The 19,583-nt window shown below is 49.2% G+C and overlaps 1 non-coding gene across 1 annotated transcript; it reads left to right on the top strand.

The window, feature by feature from the left end:
* Window positions 1–18,744: 18,744 nt before the first annotated feature.
* On the top strand, window positions 18,745–18,853 carry LOC120646599. The gene has a single exon (XR_005664501.1). It is a non-coding gene; the product is annotated as a small nucleolar RNA R71 (small nucleolar RNA).
* The last annotated feature ends 730 nt before the right edge of the window (window positions 18,854–19,583 follow it).

Raw genomic sequence — 19,583 nt, 5'->3', positions numbered from 1 at the left:
CTTGATCTCTGTCCTTTCTTCCACCTCCAGCTTGAGTCGAGCTGAGCAGGAGCATGCCTCGCCCTGTCCTCGATTTTGACCAACTCAGGTCGTCGTTCTTCAATTCTGCGCACCAAGAGAATCCCTACCTCGTTCTCCACTTCCACCGCACCTCCCCGAACCATGGCCGAGATTTCCTCTGCCGAAATCGGCATCTCTGGCAGTCGGCGGAGCAGCCTAATTCACTAACCTCCGAACCCCCAACATCGACGAACCCTCTCCAACCTCCCTATGCCCGAACTAAGTACAATAATCAACTCCCCATGACCTCAAGATGCTCGTGCTCATACTAACTCGGCACATTCGGTGCCACCGTGCTGTGGACCCGGCCAGTCCACCGGCGGCCGGCCCCCTGCTGGCACGCGAATGCTGTCACCACGCCCCTGCACGTGCACTATGCCACCCTGCTTCGCACCACTATGTACGCGCCATGGTTCCGCCCACCGCCTCACCGCGCTGCCAACCGGTAGTTGACATTTCTTAGCACAATCACTAGGAATGGTTAATCCATAGCAACAGCGCCAAAAATGTCTGTTGGCAGTCCTTAGTGCAATCACTAGAAATGAGGGCGCCGAACCCATCCTAGCAACTGCACCCAAGGGGTGCCACTCTCGTGGTATAATCAATACGATTACAGATGTATCCGCAAGCGCACGGATATACCGTTGTAGCATTTCACCCGGAGAGTAAGGGTATCGTTATTTATTTGTGTCCCAAAGGACAGCAGCGGCAAAGGTATTGTACTCAACATTAACCAAGACCGTAGCATAACTTATGAACGATCTAAGCATGGATTGATAAACTATCAAGATAGTAAAGCAACCATGGCAAAACTCTATATTATGAATAGAAGTCTGACAAGTCTGATACAAAGCCATACCAGGAGCCGAGGATTGCTCAACGACCCCGAGGACAACTTGCTCGCTAAAGAGAACTAGCCTAGCTCCACTACCTAGCTAAGAGAGCAAGAGAGAGGAGAGCCTTCTTGGAGAGAATGGAATGAAGTGTGTGTGTGTGTGTGTGCGTTGAGGGGGGTGGAGGAGAGGCCTATTTATGGCTCTAGAGGTCGGTTTCCTGCCAACGCACATAAGGAAGGTGATCAGGTGCCTTGGACGGGAACCATGCCAGCTTCGGCCGGCCCAGGGGGACGGCCGACCCCACCTGGTTGCCTCTCGGCATGATCTTCTGCTGGATGGTATATTCTTTGATCCTTATCCTTATCCTCTGGTGCATCTTGTGTGGAGGCCCCGTTTCCTCTGGCATGTGGGCCCTCTTTGTAAGGGTGTGATGCCAGATGCGATATTCTGCGTAGTTGTATGGCGTCTGCTGCGTGTTTTCATCTTATTCCGCTCCTGCTCATCTGAAATGTACAAAACTCGAAAACAACTGTGGAGCAAGGTTAGTGATACAAATATGTGAGTAAGGCATGTAGTTTTCCTTTATTATTGAGTATAGTTGATGGGTGAAAATGGCACTTAAGCACCGTCAACAACTCCCCCAAGCTAGCCCTTTGCTCGTCCCGAGCAAAGTTTTAGACTTAGGTTGTTGATCAGGAGTTGCTACAATATCGCATTCCTAACTTATGCCCAAGGCACAACCGAGTGTTCTTACCTTTATTCTGAATAAGTTGGCCTTGTTCGCACCTTTTACCTTACTCCTGTGGGGCTTATAGCATCATCCTCATCTTTGGCGGTTGAGGGTCAGAACGGCTTGTAGAGTACCACTTACCACTCCTTTGTTCAACCGTCAATCCAGAGGTTTTATAAAGTTTTTGAAAAGAATTTTTTTAGTTCCTAGGGTGATCTCTCGGATCGCTCAATGTGTTTCATTCCTCACCAAGGCCTTTTTATGCGCCTTTCTTTTTCCATCCTACTTCTAATGGCTTCTTTTTTGTGGATCTATAGGTATGGAGGATATAATGGCAAACTTGCTTCTCATATTTCGCTAAGTCAAAGACCGGATCCACAGGAGAAACAAGTCATAAGCCTTGATCAAGATGTGCAAGTGTGTGGATATTTTTAGTGGATGGTGGATGAAACTCCTTCATATGAATTCTTTCCCTTATAATTTTTTTTTGGTATGGGCTATATTTTCTCTTTCTTTTTTTCTTTTTTTTACACGTCTTGTGGGCATGTGGCATACCTTCTTTGGATATGCATCTTTTCTCTCTCTCTCTCTCTCTCTCTTTTGACATGCCTTGTGGGCATGTGGCATACCTTCTTTGGGTATGCATCTTCTATTTTTATTTTTTTGTATAGTCCATACGTCATGATGACACTTTGGAGAGAGATAAACATGGTACAACATGGAGTTTTATTTGTGGATGGATGGATGTACTTGCTATCTTCCAGGTGTTAGAAGTATAGCATGTGAGTGGTCGTGTACGTGATCTTGATCATGGGTGTATGAAGTGATTCTCACAAAGAGTCACAACAATTTGACAAAGCTCAATGAGAAGACAAGTTGCATATGTAGAAAAGGCTTTTCAAACTTGTAACTCATATGGCTCTGGATGGGAATTGCATATCACCGATGAACTTTTATTTTTATTTTTGTATTTTTGAAAAGAAATACTCCGTATATCAAGCATCACGTAGGAGAAGATCATAGCAACTCTTTTCAGCCATATCATAACCCACAACAACCTAGATTCGAATTCTGCTTTTTCGCTACCCACAAGTTTCAAACTTAAGGTTTGAACATCTAGCCACCAAACTCAGAACTTAGGAAGAGCACAAGGTTGTAACTAGGCATATGAAAGGAACTAACAGAGCAACTATTCATCATCTCAATAAGGAAAAACTACACATGCTTACTACACATACTAGAAAGCAAGTAAATATTTTTGGGTTTTTAAAGGTTTCGCCAATTTTTATTTGATTTTAGTTATGCAATTTTTTATAGATTTTTAGAATTTTGTGAATTTTTGTTTGGTTTCATGCAAGGTTTTGAAAGCAGTAAAGATAGAGTTTGAAACAAGGTACCTCTCATGGGGGTCCTCCCCCAAGCTAGCTTCAGGCTCACTGCTGCTGGTTGAGATTAAGCCCAGCCCAACGGTAGTAGGCCCTCCACTCCTCTTGGGATTGCTGATGTTGCTGCTCCAGATTGCAGATCCTCTCGCATGTGTATCGCTGCCAGTTTTGAGTTGACTCGATGTGCTGGCCCAACGACTCGTCGATGTTGGTGGTGCGCGCGTTCAGCTCGCCCATCTGCCGAGTCAGAGTGGCAAAGCCTTTGGACGAAGCTGTATGTCGCGGGGGACCACTGGAGCTGGAACTGGTGGACCGGTGCCCTGAGGCTTGCCGTGCCCACTCGGTGGAGCTGGTACTCTGCCATGATGAACCTCCAGCCTCATATTGCTGTGGTTGAGGCTGAGGTTGCTGCTGCATGAACTCCTCCCTTCTGGCCCTGCTTCTTGTAACCCTACCAGGAAGACCAAAAACACTATGCCTACGGCTCTCCTCTTGTGGAACAAGAGGGATGGTTAGCGAACGGCAGTTATACAGATGATACCCCACATTTGGCAACGGGATTTCATTTGCATAACCAAGCGAAAAGAAAATCAAGGAGTCATCCGGGCCATTCTTGAGTGTGTGGCCTTGAACCAAGTACGCCTCATCAATCATAACAAGGGGCTCCTCAATGAAGGGAATGGGGTTCCCATCTAAGATTCCCATGTTTTGATGCGATGTGGGTGATCAAAGAAGTGCATTCAATAGGACCCGTCATTCGAAAATTTGTGAGCCATTGCTTAACCATTGCTTGTGCGGGGGAGATTCGGATTTTGTTGACCATGGCATATAATATCATCAACTCATCGTTCCGAACTGGTCGTGGATCATCTCTTGAAAAGAGAGTGATATCCACCCACTTGTGCATCAAACGAAGAGTCGGATTTTGAATGTCATTGCACCGAGGTGCAAACTTGCCATGAACAACTTGACCCGAAATCAAACCCCAAAACTCATGTCGATCAAAACCGCGGCAAGCTTTTGCAAGGGAAACTGGCAAGCGCGCGCTAAAACCAAGGAGGTGACTGAAATTTCCCCAATTAAAATAGCGTTCAACTCCAAAAAGTCAAAAAGAAACACCATCGTCCACCTCCCGAAGAGTGCAACGAAACTGGATGGTGGGGAGACGAGAACCATTCTCCTCAATGGGCACAAAACCATCCCATCCAACCGTATGCCAAACACGAGCGAAGTCAACATCCATACCTGTTTTTTTCGATAAGGTCTGGATCGAAGGCTCCGGTATGACCAAAGCTTCAATTCTTGATCATGGCGTAGGCTTGACGCTCGTGGTCATCTTGCAAGTCGAGGTATGGTTCATCATCTTCATCTATCTCCATGTCCTCGGCTGTAACACCCGGTTTATAAAAGGACATAAACCGAGCAATCATATACGTGCCAGGATCAAGTCACACGTATATACAACAGAATGAATAGTATATCACAGCACATATCACAAATAAGGTATAATAAATCGAAATACGAATGTTATTTATTACATTAATGACAAAATGTCTGATACAGCGGAAGCGAACTACAAAAATACGAATAAGACTCTCCGAAGCTGAAGCAGGGCGCCACAGGGACGTCGACTGGGAGACGAACGCCTAGAAGTCCTCGTAGTCCTGGAAGCGCTGAGCGAACTCCCTCGCGTCGGCAGGAACTGAGCAGCAGTAGCGTAGCCAAGAGGAAAAAGTAGAGAAGAGGCAAGGGTGAGTACACAACTTGTACTCAACAAGTATAACACAAACTATGAGGCTCTATGTTGGCTGACTGACTGCATTAGCTTTTAAGTCTTGGCAAAATTTTATTAAAGCTATTTACTACAAGTTGATGAATTACCATTAACCCAGTTACATAGTAATTAATCAGAATTAATTATGTAAATACTGAGAACCAAAACCACCAAGGTAACCCCGAGAGGCATCTCCCTCGTCGGAAGGAGACAACCCCACTAATCAAAAGGAGGATCTGGGCCGCTCATAACCGTGAGCACAGCTAGTATACCAGTTTTACACTCTGCAGAGGTTGCACATCTTTACCCACAAGTCATGAGCTACGCCCGTTGTTCATCACACCTCCTTAGGTGAGATGACTAGCAAACTCACTACGAGGCCGTTACAAAGGACACGTTGGTAAGGTGTAACCGCTAAGGAATCAGGCTCCGCAACGATGGTAACCACCTCGAGGGTGTACAAGACACACAGACCAGTCTCGTAGCCTGGCCACCATTGAAGCTCACCACCCCCCATGCCCCGTCGGTAAGTTACTCCCGAACCAAAATGGCATAATTAGTAAGCCAAGACCGTCCCATTCCAGTCTTGTGGTAGCGCTGTTGTCCCAGGTTGTCGCTCTATGAACCGGTCCTTATGGAGAGTGGCCAACCAAGCACTAAGCACCGTGCTGGCCCCCTAAACCATGTTTCTAACAAAACCAATTTTAACGAGAAGTGAGCCACTCAAGCCACACAGAGTGCCACTCTCAGAATTAAATTCAAGTAAACCATTAATCAATTTAATTAAAAAGGACCAGAATATGTTGTAGCACAGCAACCTAGCACAACTAACCAAAATGCAACCCAAAGGTATATATAAAGGATATAAAATGGCTAGGAAAGTCCTTATAGGCATACAGTATTAAAATGCAGTATGAAATTGTATTTAAAAGTGATAGGTTGTTCATGTTATACTTGCCTTCCTCGTACTGCTCCTGCAGCTGCTCAAAGTGCTCGGAAGATGGCTGCTCCGGGTACTGGTACTGGGTTTCCTCAGATGGATCAACGTCTACTCACGAACACATGGCCAAAACAATGCACAATAATAAGCATACAAGCAATCACTAACAAAAACTAAGAAACAGTACATCAATACATAAAAACAGCACACTAAACTAGTCTAAAGCTATTCTACGCGTTACAACGATCGCGTGGACATAAAGAACTCTTAAAACGGAGCTAAAACGCATTTTCTAGGCTAAAAACAAGTCCTAGGGGCTTATCTGCAACAAAAACTAAGTTTCAGGGGGTTTTCTGCAAAAACCGAGGACTAAAACGTAAATAAAGGTTAAACTCAGGGGCTAACGCATAAAAACTCAAGGGCTGGACAGCGGGCGCTAAAACCAGGGAAGTCAGGGGGTTTTGAGTAAAAACCGGGGTCTAGCTGTAATTATTTTTGAGTGGCTGTGGATTGCGGGTTGATTTCAAACAAAAGGAGGGGCTCTTTAGAAAGATTGCCAGCCGAAGCGGTATCTTTGAATCAGGCTCATTGCATCGCGATCTAGCGGTTCAGATCTAGCGGGGTTGCGATCTAATCTGGGCCATTGCCTCCAGATCGGGTGGCCCAGGGTGAAGGGAGCGCGGAGCGGCGGCGCGTTACCGCCGGCGATGGTTTCCCGTGGCGGCGCAGCTCTGGGACTCGCCGGACTTCGGCGTTTCAGCGTTCCCGGGCTCAAATAGATCAGGTTTTGGGCCTAGGATGGACTACGCGACACGCGTAGTCCACCTGGGGCCTTTGCGGGTCTCGGGGAGGTTAGCGGCGGCACGTGCTGCGTCGGCGGCAGCTCTGCGCGGCGGACTTCGCCGGCGAGCGGGATTCTAAGGGCGCCAGGGGCTACGGATCACAAAAACTAACGCCAAAAGGGACCGGGGAGGGTTGTGGGTTCTCACCGGGGCTTCTGGTGGCCGGAGACGTCGCGCAGGTGGGTCGTCGGCGAGGTTCGGCGGCGGGATCAGTGCGGTGGCCGTGGACAGGTCACTGCGGGGGTGCTCCGAGACTGCTGACTCGCCGGGAAGACACGAGTGGGCCCTGCGAAGGTGGTCCAGGGGTCAAAGAAGCCCTGAGGTCGACGGCGGTGGGGAATTTCTTGCGAAAGGGCTCACCTACGGCGGCACCTTCGCGAGCAATTCCGGCGTGGATGGGGTCCGGAATCGGAGCAGCGGCTCGGTGCGCGTCTGGGCGTCGAGGTGGGGCTAAGGCGGGGAGTTGCAGGGGTGGGGCTGCAGCGGAGCGGCACGGCCACGTCGGCGTAGAGGTGCGGCACGGCGGGGCTGCACGGTTGCGGCGGCTAGGGTTGTGCGAGGCGGCGCATGGGTGGATGGGGTGCAGGGGAAGCCGTGGGGGGCCAATTAAAGGCCTGTGGGGATCTTGGCGTCCGCGCCCGAGTTTGGTAGGCCGGCGGGCGTCTCGGCGGAGATCGTGGGATCCGTTGCAAGCGTGCGGGCCCGGGGAGTGTGGGAGCGGGGTGAGTGGCCGTGTGGGGCGAGAGGGCGCTGGGCCAGCGCGGGAGAGGGAACTGGCCATGGGCCGGACTGGGCCGTGAGCTCGGGTTCCGCGTGGGAGTGGGCTGAGCGGGATGAGAGGGAGGGCTGGGCTGACTTGGGTTGAGGGCTTTGGGCTTCCTTTCCTTTTTCTTCTTCTATTTCTTTTCCTTTCTAACTCTAGTTCTAATTCCTATTCAAACTCAACCAAACTAGTTGAATTCAAAGTTGAATTTGAATTCAACTCAAACACTCAAACAAGTAAAATAAATGCACCAGCATGAATGCAACATTGAAAGTAGACCTATGATAAAATTTTAATTACTTAAGGAACAAAATTTAGATTAAATGCAAGCTAAGCAAAATAAATCCTTAGAAAATTAAATAAATCAATTAAATTTATTAATAAATGCTGAAATTTAAGTCAGGGTGTTACATACCCTACCCCCTTAAAGAAATCTCGTCCCCGAGATTTAGCTGGGTTGGCTAGCAAAGAGATCTGGATATGTCTTCATCAGCTCATCTTCTCGCTCCCATGTAGCCTCAGCTTCACTGTGGTGACTCCACTGAACTCTGCACATCTTGATGCGTTTGTTCCGAGTAACCCTCTCCGATGTCTCCAGAATCTTCACCGGATGCTCAGTATAAGTCAGGTCTTCCTGGACATCTACTCCATCCAGTGGTGCCTGCTCCTCGGGTACTCGCAGACACCTCTTCAGCTGAGATATATGGAAGACATCATGAACTCCTGAGAGGCTGAGAGGTAACTCCAGGCGATAAGCAACTTCGGCTTTCCGCTCTAGCACCTTGAATGGCCCCACATACCGAGGTGCTAGCTTCCCCTTGACATTAAATCTGCGGATTCCTCTCATCGGAGACACCTTCAAGTATACATGATCACCGACACTGAAGGTCAGATCTCTCCGTTTGCCATCAGCATAGCTCTTCTGTCTACTCTATGCAATCCTCAGATTTTCTCGCACAGCCTGAACCATCTGCTCCGCATCATCTATGATCTCAGGGCCAAAGAGCTGCTTCTCACCAATCTGATCCCAATAGAGAGGAGTCCTGCACTTTCTGCCATACAATGCCTCGAAGGGGGACTTCTTCAGACTGGCCTGATAGCTGTTGTTATATGAGAACTCAGCATAAGACAAGCACTTATCCCAACTAGTACCGTACTAAATGGCACAAGCTCTCAGCATATCCTCCAACACTTGGTTGGTCCTCTCTGTCTGCCCATCTGTCTGAGGGTGATAAGCCGTACTGAAACGCAGCTTCGTATCCAACGAATCATGGAGCTGCTCCCAGAATCGAGAAGTGAACTGAGACCCTCTGTCAGATATGATCTTCTTGGGCACACCATGTAAGCAGACAATCCGAGAGATGTACAACTCTGCAAGTCTAGCACCGGAGTAAGTAGTGTTCACTGGAATGAAGTGAGCAACCTTCGTCAGACGATCCACTACTACCCAAATGGAGTTGTACCCTTTCTGAGTACGAGGCAATCCAACAATGAAGTCCATAGTGATTTCTTCCCATTTCCACTCTGGAATCTTCAAAGCCTGTAATAGGCCTGCTGGCATCTGATGCTCAGCCTTGACACGCTGACAGGTGTCACAAATAGCCACGTACTCTGCCACTGAACGCTTCATCCCATACCACCAGAAACGTTCCTTCAGATCATAGTACATCTTCGTGCTGCCCGGATGAATAGAGTATGCTGTATCATGGGCCTCACTCAGAATCAACTTCCGAAGATCCTTCACATCTAGCACACATATCCGGTTCTTGTACCACAAGGTACCCTGATCATCCTCTCTGAAATGAGGAGCCTTGCCCTTCTTGAGCAACTCACGAATCTCCTGCAGCTTCTCATCATCTTTCTGATGCTGCCTGATCTCTGACTCTAGAGTCGGTACTGCCTCAAAAGCCGCACTGGAGGTATGATGCAAGAAGCCCAGACTCAACTGCTCGAACTCCTCGCATAACTCTGGAGGCATCTGGAAAGCCACGGCCATGTTGACATAGCTTCTCCTGCTCAAAGCATCTGCTACAACATTGGCCTTGCCCGGATGGTAGTGAATCTCCATGTCATAATCCTTGACTAACTCTAGCCATCTTCTCTGCCGCATGTTCAGCTCATTCTGTATGAAAATGTACTTGAGGCTCTTGTGATCAGTGTAGATATCACACCGCTGCCCATACAAGTAATGCCTCCAAATCTTCAGAGCATGCACAACTGCGGCTAACTCAAGATCATGAGTAGGATAGTTCAGCTCATGCCGACGTAACTGCCGTGAAGCATAAGCAATCACTCTGCTCTCCTGCATCAGAACACACCCAAGACCATCCTTCGAAGCATCACAATACACCGTGAACCTCTTCGTCTGGTCTGGCAGAGTCAGGACTGGCGCCGTAGTCAACCTCTTCTTCAGCTCATCAAAGGCCCCTCTGACGCTCATCAGTCCAAACGAAAACCACATTTTTCTCCAGCAAAGAAGTCAAAGGCTTCGCGATCTTGGAGAAATTCTCAATGAACCTCCGATAATATCCAGCTAAGCCCAAGAATGACCTGACTTCCTTTACTGTATGTGGTGTCTCCCACTCGAGCACATCCTTCACCTTGCTCGGATCAATAGCAATGCCTCCCTGAGAGATAACATGACCGAGGAATGGAACCTCGTCAATCCAGAACTCGCACTTGCTGAACTTGGCATACAGCTGATGCTCTCTCAATCTCTGCAATACGAGTCTTAGATGCTCCTCATGCTCTTCTTCTATCTTGGAAAAGATCAGAATATCATAAATGAAAATCACCACAAAGACATCCAGATAATCCATGAAGACCATGTTCATCAGATGCATGAAGAAAGCCGGGGCATTAGTCAAGCTGAAGGACATGACCGTATACTCATATAGCCCGTACTTGCAGGTGAATGCCGTCTTCGGAATATCCCCAGGATGGATCCTCAGCTGAAAATAACCCGAACGAAGATCAATCTTCGAGAATATACGAGCACCTCGAAGCAGATCGAAGAGATCCTCAATACGGGGCAGTGGATGCTTGTTCTTGATAGTGACTGCATTCAGCTCCCGATAATCGACACACATCCTCTTCGAGCCATCCTTCTTATCTACTAGCAACAATGGAAAAGCCCAAGGAGAGAAGCTGCGACGGATATAGCCCTTGGCTAGCAACTCATCAATAGTTTTCTTGACTTCTTCATGCTCTATAGGTGCCATATGGTAGGGCCGCTTTGCAATAGGAGCTGTGCCAGGCAAGAGATCAATACAAAACTCAATGGCGCGTTCAGGCGGCATACCTGGCAGATCATCCGGAAAGACATCCGGGAATTCAGACACCACGCGAATACCGTCCGTGGGTCTAGCCTCCATCTGATGAAGAAATCCCGAAGGCTCTGAAGCACTGACTGTCACCTCTTGGCCATCAGATGCTGTCAGGTGAACTGCCCGACGAGCACAATCAATACGGACTCCCCACTTGGCAAGAGTATCCATTCCCAGAATCACATCGATACCCTTGGTGTCTAGCACCCTCAGATCAGCACTAAACGTTGCCCCCCTTATGGCTACACTGACTTGGGGGCAAATAATATGGGATCTCAACTCCCCTCCCGGTGAAGAGACTAGCAGACACTTCCTTAATGCAGTGGTAAAGAAACTATGCTCCTCAACATATGACTTGGTGATGAAAGAATGAGTAGTACCAGTATCGAAAAGCACTATAGCTGGATGGGAGTTGACCATAAACGTACCAAGAACCACGTTGGGAGCCTCGGCCGCTGACTCGGCCGTCACGTGGTTCACTCTGCCCTGAAGTGGCGCCCTGGGCTGAGCGCCCTGGGCTGAGCTGGGCGCCCCTGCTGTCCTGCCTGCGCCTTCCGGAGGCAAGTGTTGGCGTAGTGCCCCGGCTGGCCGCAGTGATAGCACACGCGAGGAGGTGCTGGAGCCTGCTGTCCGGCAGGAGGAGCTGCCTGCCGTGGAGCCTGCGGTGCTGGCGGAGCTGGTGGAGCACGAGCCGGAGGCGCCGGTAGCCTCGGGCCCTGACCTGCCTGCTGCTGTCGAGGCGGGTACTGCTGCGGCCTCTGCTGGTACTGCTGGGGAGGCCGGTACTGCTGCTGGTATGACTGAGGCGGCTGGAGGCGAGGATGAGTGTTGCTGCCGGAAGCAACGGGGACAATCTTCCTCTTCTTGTCCTCCATCTCCAGGTGCTTGCGCTCAGTGTTGAGCGCGCTGTCAACCAGATGGTTGAAGTCGTCAAAGCGGAGGTTGAGCAGCGCGTACTGGAGGTAGTCCTCAAGGCCCTCCATGAAGTGCTCCTGCTTCTTGCGGTCATCCGCAACCTCAGCAGGGGCGTAGCGAGCAAGCTGCAGAAAGCGATCACGATACTCCGTGACCGACATAGTCCCCTGAAGTGACAAAGACAGATAGATATCGAAAGATTAACTCAAGATTCATAAGGATAGAACAAGGGGCATTAGCTCAAAAGAAACCGCTGAATGATTATATCTAAGATTACCTGCTTCAGTGCAAGGAACTCCTTCTGCTTCATCTTCATAACGCCCGCGGGGACGTTGTGGCTGCGGAAACGCTCCCTGAACTGGAGCCAAGTGAGAGACTCGCGGTCATGAACTGGGTGGGACTCCCACCAGTCCAAAGCTGCCCCTCGCAGCTGTCCTGCTGCGTACAAGACGCGCTCACGATCATCGCACTGGGCGATGTCCAGCTGACGCTCCACTGCACGGAGCCAGTCGTCAGCCTGAAGGGGGTCGGACTTGTGAGAAAACGTTGGCGGGTGACCCCTCAGGAACTCAGCACGCCTGTCGCGAGGCTGCGGCGGTGGAGGAGGCGGAGGCTGAGTGTGAGCCTGCTGAAGAGCCTGAACAGTGTTGTTCAAGGTAGCCATCATCTGCATCTGGAGCTGAAAGTACTGCTCCGGAGTCAGAGGCGGAGGCATCGGGATCCCGGTCCCCTGGGTGTTCTGACCCTGGTTGTTCTGCCCCTGCTGGTCAGAACCACGCCTGGTGTTCACCATCTGATTTTGGACAAAAGATTTCACGAGTAAGGATATTGCAGGAATAAATTCAGATGGATTTGATAACTATTTGCGGAAAAAGACTCAGCCATGATAAAGTAGACAGGATAGAGTGGACTGTTTTACCCCCAACGATCTAATCCATTTTATTAATTAGTTAACTTTAATATAAGAGTGATTTTATTAAACAAATTTAAACTACTAAGCTATGCAATCATTCAAAAATCCAAATCAAACATGTAGCATAATAACAAGCAGACAATTTTCACGACTTAGCCGAGTTTAACACACGACTCGACTAACACAACGCATCGCGGATCGTGCTATCGTATTATTATAAAAGGGTCACCTAGCTAATACTCATGGTGGTCAGATGACTGTTTCAGTCTAAAATCTACGAAAACTATTCTTTAGAAAGAGAAATCAAGGCAAGACGGGTAAAAGTCATAGAATTCAAGGGGTATAATAGTAAAATAGTTTCAGCAGGCAAGGATTGGAGAGAAGAAGTCCTAAAACTCCACCAGTTCTATCTAAGCTTCGTCCTACAGTCGATATGGCTCTGATACCATTCTGTAACACCCGGTTTATAAAAGGACATAAACCGAGCAATCATATACGTGCCAGGATCAAGTCACACGTATATACAACAGAATAAACAGTATATCACAGCACATATCACAAATAAGGTATAATAAATCGAAATACGAATGTTATTTATTACATTAATGACAAAATGTCTGATACAGCGGAAGCGAAGTACAAAAATATGAATAAGACTCTCCGAAGCTGAAGCAGGGCGCCACAGGGACGTCGACTGGGAGACGAACGCCTAGAAGTCCTCGTAGTCCTGGAAGCGCTGAGCGAACTTCCTCGCGTCGGCAGGAACTGAGCAGCAGTAGCGTAGCCAAGAGGAAAAAGTAGAGAAGAGGCAAGGGTGAGTACACAACTTGTACTCAACAAGTATAACACAAACTATGAGGCTCTAGGTTGGCTGACTGACTGCATTAGCTTTTAAGTCTTGGCAAAATTTTATTAAAGCTATTTACTACAAGTTGATGAATTACCATTAACCCAGTTACATAGTAATTAATCAGAATTAATTATGTAAATAATGAGAACCAAAACCACCAAGGTAACCCCGAGAGGCATCTCCCTCGTCGGAAGGAGACAACCCCACTAATCAAAAGGAGGATCTGGGCCGCTCATAACCGTGAGCACGGCTAGTATACCAGTTTTACACTCTGCAGATGTTGCACATCTTTACCCACAAGTCGTGAGCTACGCCAGTTGTTCATCACACCTCCTTAGGTGAGATGACTAGCAAACTCACTACGAGGCCGTTACAAAGGACACGTTGGTAAGGTGTAACCGCTAAGGAATCAGGCTCCGCAACGATGGTAACCACCTCGAGGGGGTACAAGACACACAGACCAGCCTCGTAGCCTGGCCACCATTGAAGCTCACCACCCCCCATGCCCCGTCGGTAAGTTACTCTCGAACCAAAATGGCATAATTAGTAAGCCAAGACCGTCCCATTCCAGTCTTGTGGTAGCGCTGTTGTCCCAGGTTGTCGCTCTATGAACCGGTCCTTATGGAGAGTGGCCAACCAAGCACTAAGCACCGTGCTGGCCCCCTAAACCATGTTTCTAACAAAACCAATTTTAACGAGAAGTGAGCCACTCAAGCCACACAGAGTGCCACTCTCAGAATTAAATTCAAGTAAACCATTAATCAATTTAATTAAAAAGGACCAGAATATGTTGTAGCGCAGCAACCTAGCACAACTAACCAAAATGCAACCCAAAGGTATATATAAAGGATATAAAATGGCTAGGAAAGTCCTTATAGGCATACAGTATTAAAATGCAGTATGAAATTGTATTTAAATATGATAGGTTGTTCATGTTATACTTGCCTTCCTCGTACTGCTCCTGCTGCTGCTCAAAGTGCTCGGAAGACGGCTGGTCCGGGTACTGGTACTGGGGCTCCTCAGATGGATCAACGTCTACTCACGAACACATGGCCAAAACAATGCACAATAATAAGCATACAAGCAATCACTAACAAAAACTAAGAAACAGTACATCAATACATAAAAAACAGCACACTAAACTAGTCTAAAGCTATTCTACGCGTTACAACGATCGCGTGGACATAAAGAACGCTTAAAACGGAGCTAAAACGCATTTTCTAGGCTAAAAACAAGTCCTAGGGGCTTATCTGCGAGAAAAACTAAGTTTCAGGGGGTTTTCTGCAAAAACCGAGGACTAAAACATAAATAAAGGTTAAACTCAGGGGCTAGCGCATAAAAACTCAAGGGCTGGACTGCGGGCGCTAAAACCAGGGAAGTCAGGGGGTTTTGAGTAAAAACCGGGGTCTAGCTGTAATTATTTTTGAGTGGCTGTGGATTGCGGGTTGATTTCAAACAAAAGGAGGGGCTCTTTAGAAAGATTGCCAGCCGAAGCGGTATCTTTGAATCAGGCTCGTTGGATCGCGATCTAGCGGTTCAGATCTAGCGGGGTTGCGATCTAATTTGGGCCATTGCCTCCATATCGGGTGGCCCAGGGTGAAGGGAGCGCGGAGCGGCGGCGCATTACCGCCGGCGATGGTTTCCCGCGGCGGCGCAGCTCTGGGACTCGCCGGACTTCCGCATTTCAGCATTCCCGGGCTCAAATAGATCAGGTTTTGGGCCTAGGATGGACTACGCGACACGCGTAGTCCACCTGGGGCCTTTGCGGGTCTCGGGGAGGTTAGCGGCGGCACGTGCTGCGTCGGCGGCGGCTCTGCGCGGCGGACTTCGCCGGCGAGCGGGATTCTAAGGGCGCCGGGGGCTACGGATCACAAAAACTAACGCCAAAAGGGACCGGGGAGGGTTGTAGGTTCTCACCGGGGCTTCTGGTGGCCGGAGACGTCGCGCAGGTGGGTCGTCGGCGAGGTTCGGCGGCGGGATCGGTGCGGTAGCCGTGGACAGGTCACTGCGGGGGTGCTCCGAGACTGCTGACTCGCCGGGAAGACACGAGTGGGCCCTGCGAAGGTGGTCCAGGGGTCAAAGAAGCCCTGAGGTCGACGACGACGGGGAATTTCTTGCGAAAGGGCTCACCTGCGGCGGCACCTTCGCGAGCAATTCCGGCGTGGATGGGGTCTGGAGTCGGAGCAGCGGCTCGGTGCGCGTCTGGGCGTCGAGGTGGGGCTAAGGCGGGGAGTTGCAGGGGTGGGGCTGCAGCGGAGCGGCGCGGCCACGTCGGCGCAGAGGTGCGGCACGGCGGGGCTGCACGGTTGCGGCGACTAGGGTTGTGCGAGGCGGCGCGTGGGTGGATGGGGTGCAGGGGAAGCCGTGGGGGGGGCAATTAAAGGCCTGCGGGGATCTTGGCGTCCGCGCCCGAGTTTGGCTGGCCGGCGGGCGTCTCGGCGGAGATCGTGGGATCCGTTGCAAGCGCGCGGCGCGGGGGGGGGAGACGAAGCTGGCAGCTGGGCCCGGACCGCAGCGAGAGAGGGAGGGACGACGCGGCGCGGGCGGCTGCAGGCGCTGGCGTGCGGGCCCGGGGAGTGTGGGAGCGGGGTGAGTAGCCGTGTGGGGCGAGAGGGCGCTGGGCCAGCGCGGGAGAGGGAACTGGCCATGGGCCGGACTGGGCCGTGAGCTCGGGTTCCGCGTGGGAGTGGGCTGAGCGGGATGAGAGGGAGGGCTGTGCTGACTTGGGTTGCGGGTTTTGGGCTTCCTTTCCTTTTTCTTCTTCTATTTCTTTTCCTTTCTAACTCTAGTTCTAATTCCTATTCAAACTCAACCAAACTAGTTGAATTCAAAGTTGAATTTGAATTCAACTCAAACACTCAAACAAGTAAAATAAATGCACCAGCATGAATGCAACATTGAAAGTAGACCTATGATAAAATTTTAATTACTTAAGGAACAAAATTTAGATTAAATGCAAGCTAAGCAAAATAAATCCTTAGAAAATTAAATAAATCAATTAAATTTATTAATAAATGCTGAAATTTAAGTCAGGGTGTTACATCGGCTTGCGGTTCTGCAGCTTGCTCCTCGAACTGTTCTTCTTGTTCATCTTGCTTATAATCCATTGTAGTCGGTGTTGGTGCAGGTTCGGGGGAATGATGAGAGCTCGACTCGCCCTGCGAACGGGATGAGCCCAACCTCGTCATCCTCTTGAGAGCTCCGGAAATTTTCCGCCCTGCACCTCTCATGCTTGCAACAAGAACGAACAAGAACGAACGAGAACAACTCGATTCGGGTTACGTTAGTGAAATAAAAATGAAACTCTTACCCAAAAGTTGTTCCTCCAAATATGTGATCAATCTTGCAGCAAAGAAATGAGAGAGAGTGTGTGTTCTTGCAATCAAACTTGAGTCGAAATCCAAAGGAAACCCGAGCAAGAATGTGTGAGAGGGAGTGAGAGTGGAGAGAGTGAGCATGAGAGCTCATCACCCCTCTCTCGGCCTCTATTTAAAAGAATTTGGGTGAGTGCACCCGAGGAAGAGCCAGGCACAACGGTCAGGTAGCCGTTTGAGAAGGTGAGGCCCAGGAGCCGTTGGTCCTGGGTCGGCCGACCTGTGGGGTCGACCGGCCCCAGGGTGGGCCCCCTGGTGCCCCCCTTTGGCCAGATGCTTCCTCAACGGTTATGAACTTTGGAAATATGGTGCTCAACCAAAAGTTTACTCAAAAAGATGTTCAAATTATTTTTGCCAAAGGATTTTAAAACTCAAAAAATATTTTTGGTCTTTTTGTAAAAAGGGAAAAGTGCTAGAAAAATTCCAGCATGCAGAAAACAATTTTGAAAATTTCAAACATGCAGTGGAGAAAAATAAATAAGGTGCAAAGAAAATGTTGAAAAGCGGATGAAACAAACATGAGATAAATACCAATTTACTTTTGGCAAGGGTGCGTCGTTTAAAGTCTGACGTGCACGACTTTTCTCCATCATTCTCACCATTCGTCGGCTCGTCCTGGAGAACTGGACGAGGCCGAACTCTCGACCTTCCGCCACACCTTCTTTTCCTTCTTCTTTCTTTTAGGTGCGGAGGGTCGTTGTTCTGGCTGGGGTTCTAGTGCACCCCAGAGTGCTTGTCCTTCACTGTCTTGTTGGATCATGAAGCGCTGCTCTTCCTTCTTCTTGAACCTGAAAAACATATCCTCCCTTCCGACATGGAAACGGATTTCTCCCTTTCCGACATCGATCCTTGCCTTGGCAGACCTTAGAAAAGGTCGCCCAAGTACGAGGTCGACTCCGAGGTCGCCCTCCATATCCATTACCACAAAGTCGGCAAGGACGAAGGAGTCTCATACTCGTATGAAAATGTGTTCGGCTATCCCTTCGGGATACCGAATGGTTGAATCTACAAGCTGTACGAGCATAGTTGTTGGGAAAAGAGTAGGATATTCAAGTGCTTCATATATTACCTTGGGCATTATATTCACGCTTGCCCCCAGATCGCATAGGCATCGCTCAAAGTGTTTGATGTAGAGTGAGCAGCTGATCATGGGGACCCCTGGATCCTCTTGCACCGCTGCCACCATGCCATCCCAAACGTCGTTCCTTGGGGGATAGTACCTACCTGCATGGTTATTGCGTGGTGGCCTCCGGGACGAGTTACCCCATCCGGTAGACACCATGCTGACATTTTCAATGTGAGACTCGGGTTGCCCCGGGATCTTCCCGCTCTCAACAGCAGGTAACGAAGCAGCAATTTGTGCAAGCTGGGTTTCGATCATTTTGTTGAAACTTAACTGGTTTTTAAGAGTAGAAGACAAAGCTTCAAGCTTAACATTTAAACTTTCCAGGGATTTATCATTGGCCAAAAGCTTTTTATTTATATTTTCGTTGATTTTAACTTGGCCAAGAACAAGTTCTCTCAAGGGAGGTTGGTTTGAATTGAAATTCGAATTATAAGAAGGATTATAGTTATTGCCCCTCTGAAAAGGTGGATGTGGCTGGTTCCACCCCTAGCCTCCTTGTTGTGGACGGTACCCGTTGTTGTTGTTGAGGTAGGCGCAGTCTTCACGGGTTTCGGGACAGTCATTCCCCGAGTGTCCTTCATTACCACAGACTTCGCACGTGAAGTGCGATTCCATGGCACGAGCATAGTTTTCTCTATGCTTCTTGAATTCGGCCCTTTCGCCGAGATGCTTCAGTAGGAGGTTCAGTTTGGCAATGATCATATCCATCTCCTTGACGGTATGCGTGCCCTTGGTGCGGGGTTGGAGTCGTTCATCGCTCCACCCCTGATTAGAGACCATCTTCTCGACCAATGCTTTTGCTTTGGCGATAGTCAGGTCGAGGAAGGCTCCTCCAGCAGCAGCATCAATATTGGCTCGAGATGTCGTTGTGAGCCCGTTGTAGAAGCTTTGCAGGACGAGCCACTCATCCATGCCATGATGAGGATAGGCCAGGATGTATTCCTGCAGCCTCTCCCAAGCTTCTAGGATGGATTCCATCCCTGTCTGCTAAAAACTTGAAATTCTCCCGCGCAGGGCATTTGTTTTGCCCAGCGGAAAGAATTTTGCGAGGAACGCCTTGGAGCATTTGGCCCAGGTGTCGATGTCCTTTCATAAAACCACTGTTTTGCCTTCCCAAGGAGAGAAAAGGGAAACAGACGAAGCTTGACAACGTCGGCGGCGACACCCCATATGACAATGGTGTCGCAGAGCTCCAAAAAATTCTGCAAATGTGCATTTGCATCCTCATTTGGCTTGCCACAGAATGGGCTAGCCTGCACAATGTTGATGAGGCTTGATTTGAGCTCGAAGTTCACGTCCCCGACATTGATGTTGGGGCCAGTGGCCACATTGTCGGTGGAGGGGACGGAGAACTCGCGGAGAGTCTTTTCAGTCATAGCCTCAAGAACGAGTGGTGCTTCCGAAATGGGTTCCTGTGCCGGGAGGATAGCGAGAGGAGGAACGACGCGAGGTCGTGCCCTTCTCACGAGCCTCTCTGTATTGTTTGTGTAGTTTTCCGGCAGGGAGAAACCAGTCATACACTACCCCTGTCTTCTTTCAAATCAAAAATAAAAGAAGACATAAAGTGACATTAGCCTGAAAGAGTAAAGACTATATCCTGAGTACAAGGTCTAAGTTAATATCAGCACAATATATTTTTTCACATGCCATCCCCGGCAACGGCACCAGAAATACTTGTTGACATTTCTTAGCGCAATCACTAGGAATGGTTAATCCTTAGCAACAGCGCCAGAAATGTATGCTGGCAGT

This window comes from Panicum virgatum, chromosome 8K, assembly GCF_016808335.1.
Source record: "Panicum virgatum strain AP13 chromosome 8K, P.virgatum_v5, whole genome shotgun sequence".
NCBI lineage: Eukaryota > Viridiplantae > Streptophyta > Magnoliopsida > Poales > Poaceae > Panicum > Panicum virgatum.
This window is presented reverse-complemented; position numbering and strand designations above follow the sequence as displayed.